Here is a 6,000-nt window from a genome sequence, read left to right as displayed (position 1 = left end):
GAGAGAGAAGCTGCAGAGAAAGGAGCTGCTGCTTCTTTCTTTTTGGCCGTTCTTTCTTTCTGCTGGAAGCAACGCCGGGACCCCAAAAGCCGCTTTCCCTGCCCTGCTGGAGACCGGGCTGTGGCTGCCCTGCCCCACTGCTGCTTCGAGCTTTCGCTACGCTGTAGCCCTGCTCGCCCTGCCTGCCTGGGCGTCCGTGGGGTTCTCCCATCTGGATACATCTCGCCTGCCACCCGGGATTTGCGTCCGTCCCTGCCGTTCCAGCCGCCGTTCTAGCCTGCTGTTTCAGCCTGCTGTTCCTGAGAGCCCGGGATCAGCTGCCCAGGGGTTTGTGAAGCCTTTGTTCCATCCCTTCCCGGGATCCCAGGGCACCAGAGCCGCGGGTTTCCCGAGCTCGCTCCGGAGCGCCCCCTGCAGCCGCGGGGGAACCATCGCACCTGCCCTGCTCACCGGGAGCCGCCAGCGCCCCTGCCGGCTGCGAGCGGAACTGCACCCGAGGGGAAATAGCCTGACAGCCGAGAAGGCTGGGACTGGGTTTGTGATTGCTGTTACTGCCATAGTTGTTGTTGTTTTGTTTGACTGGTTATATACATATATATATATATAGTAAAGAACTGTTATTCCTATTTCCCACATCTTCGCCTAAAGGCTCTTGATTTCAAAATATAATAACTTGGAGGGAAAAGGGGTTATATCTGCCACTTCAAGGGGGCCTCTGCCTTCCTTAGCAGACACCTGTCTTTCAAAACCGAGACAATCAGTCATAGCATTTTTGGTGGGTTGCCCATGGCTGGCTGCCAGGTGCCCGCCCGGCTGTGCTCTCATTCCCTCTTCTCAACAGCAGGGAGGAGAATAAGATGAAAAGGCTCATGGTCCAGATAAAGACATGGAGAACATTTACTGATTGCCACCACGGGCAAGACAGGCTCAGGGAAATAATTTATTGCAAATTAATTTATGCTTGGACAGTCTTCCTGCCCAACTCAGGCCCTTTTTTCCCAGCCTCAACCTCATTCCTTCATTCCCTCCCCACAGAGTGGTGCAGGGGGATGAGGAATGGGGGGTTGAGGCCAGCCCATGACATTCCCTCTCTGGTGCTCCCTCCTCCTCCTCACATGTTCCCTGCTCCAGCAAAGGTCCTCCACAAGCCACGTTCCCATCAGGAGAACCTGCTCCTGTGTGGGCTTTCCCTGGCTGCATTTCCTTCAGGACACATCCCCCTGCTCTGGCGTGGGGGCTCCATGGTGTGAATCTGTTCCGCTGCAGTCCCTCTTCACAGGCAGCACACAAACGCCTGCTCCACCATGGCTTCTTCCAAAACTTCCACAGGCTGCTGGAGAAAGATCTACTTTCACACCTGGTGACCCTCCTTCCCCTCACCTCAGTCTCCACAGGTTTGTTTCTGGCACTTTTTTCCCCCCAGATCCTCCCTGCTGTGCAGTGGTAAAGCAAACCTGTCTTCCCAGAGGGATGGAAAGAAAACACACATTCATTCCCTTAAAGGCAGTTTCTTCACAAAAGCCAAGATATCTCTGCCTGAAATAATTATCTAGATGTTTAAACTGAAGTCCTGTGAATAACCTCAACTTCCACAAAAATGCATTTTAAAAAGATTCAAAAAAACAATTAAGTTTTTGCAATAAACAGGAATATCATGCTTTCTTAATGCAGAATGTAAATGATTGCACTGCTGAGAAAAGGGAAAATTAAGTCTTCTAAGTACCCAATGAACAGGAGTGGAACAAATTTTCTCTCTTCAAATATATCCTTATAGTAATCTGAAGAGAATACTCCCATGATTGTGTAGCGATTTCTTCAAGACCTATTCAATTCCTTATTGTTCAGCTTACAGTGCCAGAAAAAAGGGCCTGTTAAAGTTAACATCTGCTAACTAATCATGGAACAGACCATCCCAACATTCCACAGGGTTTGAACATTGCTATGAATTTTGATTACTATCAACTTTGGCTGGATTAAAGAAGCACTTTACTGTGAGACTTTTGAAACCTACAAAAACTTATTCCTTTAGAGGAAATGCTTCTAAAAAGCAGCATTTTCCTTCTGGGTTCAAAATATATGACCTAGCATTACAAGCATGTCTAGTATTAAAGGTAGAAATAAATTAATCTGGTGAGTTATATTCCCCTGATTTTTTTTTATTAAATATTTCATTTTGAGAGTGTTAACATGCCACAGTAGATTCTGACATGCAAATATTGATTGGGAGGGCTGCTGTACAGATTGGTTCTTCTGACTTCCATCCCATGTGTTTTGCTGCCTGACACTGAGAGTACACCCATATATGCTGGATTCCCAGGTATTGGGATCATTTCCTTTGAGGTGATACATTCACATCTGAGTGAGGCAATCCAAGATGTACTTCTGAGCACCTCTTGCCCAGCTGTGCTGGGGTTGGAGCTGTGTGTGCTGTGCAAACAGAACCCCCGTAGAGGTCAATTGGATTAGACGAGCTTTCTATGAAGCCATGGATTCCATATCTCTGCATTAGGATGGGATTCATTTGTGCTCTGTGCTTGACAAATTACAACCCGCTGAGCAATTCTTTACTGTTTCCACTGTATAATGTGTAATTTACACTAACTGGGATTATTCTCTGACAAATATACAAACCATGCACGCACACGTGTTTTTTTCCTATTTTTCCAACTTTTAAATTCCAAAATACTTTCCTTTTAAAATTAAAAATCCACAGTATTAAACCCAAACAACACTCCCTCATTCCAAGAATAAAAACTCATTACAAGAACATTGGACGTCTCACTGTACTACTGCATTTAACTGGAATGAAGCTCCCTCCCTTCAGGAAAAGTCTCTGTCCCCCTTGCTCCAGAGAACCTTGTGTTCTGGGAGAGCTGAGCGCTCAGAGGATGCTAAACGCTACAGTCAGATCATATCCATCAAAAGAGGGACAGCCAAAGCATTATGTCAAAGTCCTGTTAGTAACTGGGGAGCACAATGAAGGGACGTCCCAGGCACTGGGCCTGTCACAGGTGTCACCACCACAATTGACCACAGCGTCCCGTCCATCCAACACGTCATTTCTCCCCTGCCCCTTTAACAGAAATACACATGGAACTTAAATTTCGACAACACCACAGCTAAATTATAAAGAAGGGATTATTTCAGCCAATTTTCAATAGCAGAGTGGGTGGTCCTCAAGGCTTTTTATAAATACCCTTCCAACATTCGTGTGAAAAGTTGAATAGGAGACCACACAACAACCAAGGATTATGTGGCACTGCTCTAAAGGGGAAAGGGAGGAGAATCAAACATTTCTTGCCCAAGGTTTGTTACTGTGGGATACTATTATGTGAAGCCCTTCAGTTCATATAGAACATCGCATTAAATTACATGGCAAGAATGAATAACTGCTTTGTCACATACAGAATCACACATTATTTTACTTTTTAAAGATTGTGAAAAGTGAAATAGTGTACCAGACTCCATTCCAAAAAGCTTTGGTTATTTAAATCCAGTCTGCATTTCACCCAAGGTATTCCCTTTGCATAAAAGTTTAAAGGTTCCTAAGGCTGCAAAGGCAAATACCACAGAAGTTTAGGTATGAGCCAATTAAGTTTCCAGCAATGTTAAAAATGGACACGTAACTGTGCAGCTCAGTCTGACGTCACAATGAACATGTGGTTTACAGCCACCATTTTAATGACATTAACTGACAGCAGAGCCAACCAGAACAGGAGAGGTCACGGCCAGGAATACTGGTTTCAGTTCCTGCTGGGAGAAGAAAGTATAGGATTGTATATTGTGGGACACAGTTCTGTTCCAACATACATGTAAAAATCATCTTGAAGCCCAGAGCTGGCACTGAAATTTAGTGTGAATTGTTCCATATCATTGGAAGACTTTAGAGTCACAGCTGACATGGAAATAAACAGGCAATGGTTAAAGTGCCGTCAAAAGTCCAGGTATGGGAAAGAAAACAGCTCAGTAACAAATCTCACTGGTTTTACATGCTACTAAATCCTGTTTAGCTATCAGGAAACATTCTTCCAATGTCAGAGTGCGTAAGGAACTAGAGAATAAGAATATTTAAAATCTAAAGTGATCATTCTTCCATTAAGTTGGATATTTGGCTTTTTATGTGATAACAGCAGAGGTACCAAAAAAAGGGCTCCTACAACTCTCAAGTGTGTGTGAACCCAGCTGAAGCTCCAGATGGATTCAGTGGTCAAAGGTGTAGCTCTGTTTAACCTTTAGCAGTTACAGGTGTGCTGAAGATGACAACAAACACATGGTACTTCTTCAGAAACACACTTCTGACACCACATGCTCTGCTCTGTCCCTGCCATCCCCCCAAAACACAGGATGTTTTTTCCTCAGCAGTTAGCTCAGGATAGCGGGACTGATGGTAACTCCTGTGTACAAGTTCCAGGCTCCACTGGCAGTTCACAGCCTCGTCTGTAGGGGAAGGGACCTTTAAACAGCAGCCAGCCAGTCATACTGCTGGATGGACAGAACAACTGGAAGAAGGTCTAGAAAAGACTCATTGTCACTGGAACTGTATCTAATCCCAGGGGCCTTCATCTTGCACCATGCAGTGGGATGCAGCCAAGTTCTGCTTCCTGCAGGGAGGGAAGAGGCCAGGGGGTATAAAATATGCCACCTTTCCCAGAGCTTCCTTATCACTACCTGTGAAGCACTGTGCCTGCTTTCAATCACTTCTGCTGATTGCCTACTATTAATGTCACTCACTCTCTTAAGCAATTAAGCCACCTCTTTCTTAGATGTGCCTTTGTCTCTCCCTGGCATATTTCCTTGTCTAATCCTCTTTTCCAGATGGCATAAGGACGCGAGATAAGTGCTGCTAAAAGTTGCTTAGCAATGCAACACATGCAAGGTTTGGAACTGCTGACGTCCACATAAGCACTATCTCTACATCACACATTTCTGCAGAGAAACAAAGGCGTGAACACCCGCAGTGACACGGGGGCCTCCAGGAAAAGAGCCACCGGTGCCCAAAGGGAGCAGGGAGAGGGAAAAAGGGAAAGCTCCAAGCTCCCAGTGATGGGATGAGTTATACTGCAGGGGGTTTGTTTGTGTTCGGTTTGGTTTTTGAACCAGAATTGGAAATTCTGCTCTAAACTTATAAAAATCCTCGTGTTTCAGCAAGGCCCTGTATCTTTGGTCATTCAGAGACACAGGATGCCACAGACACAAAGCCACTGCAAGCTACTGGTAGAGACCAAACCAGAAATGGATGTCCCATCCCTGGAAGTGTCCAAGGCCAGGTTGGATGGGGCTTGGAGCAACCTGGGATAGTGGAAGGTGTCCCTGCCCATGGCAGGGGTGGGACTGGATGGGCTTTAAGGTCCCTCCCAACCCATTCTGGGATTCTGTGAAGAGTTCATGACAAAGAAGAACTGATAAAGGCAAAGCTGTTTATCATCAGCTTGGTATCAACCCTATAACTCCTCCTCTCCTAAGAATCACTGATAGGGAATTTATTCCTGCAACTGCACCATGTAATTGTGGATTGTTTCTAAACTCTGCAGTAAATGTGTTTATATGGAATTTACTTAAACTACAATTAAATGTTACGGGTAATAAATAAGAACATTTAGTACACGAACAGTAGTAATTTCACAGGGTCATATTATCATATTAATTCATTTCTGCAGCAGCCTACGAAAACAGGTTGGCATGACTCATTTTGTGTTTGAAAAACCTGAGATGTTACGAATTTATTCATCATGGGGAACAACTTTGAAACAGCTAGTTCTAAGCAAACAACCAAACAGTAGTAAATTAACTATGGAAATTCACATGTAGTTTTACTCAGGGTACTCTCTTACTAACCAGAATTTAGTGGTCCCTTCCAGAAGCCATTAAAATAGAGCTCAACACTTACTAGTGGGGAGATTCATTCATGGTCTTTAAATCAGAAATAGTTTTATTTATATTTTTATATCATATATCCTTACATTGTAATCATAATCATAATCAAGATTTGGGAAGATTTAT

This window comes from Corvus kubaryi, unplaced genomic scaffold (genome assembly GCF_017639235.1).
Source record: "Corvus kubaryi isolate FWS band 111438036 unplaced genomic scaffold, C.kubaryi_AGA036_p1.0 37352, whole genome shotgun sequence".
NCBI classification, from domain to species: Eukaryota; Metazoa; Chordata; class Aves; order Passeriformes; family Corvidae; genus Corvus; species Corvus kubaryi.
This window is presented reverse-complemented; position numbering follows the sequence as displayed.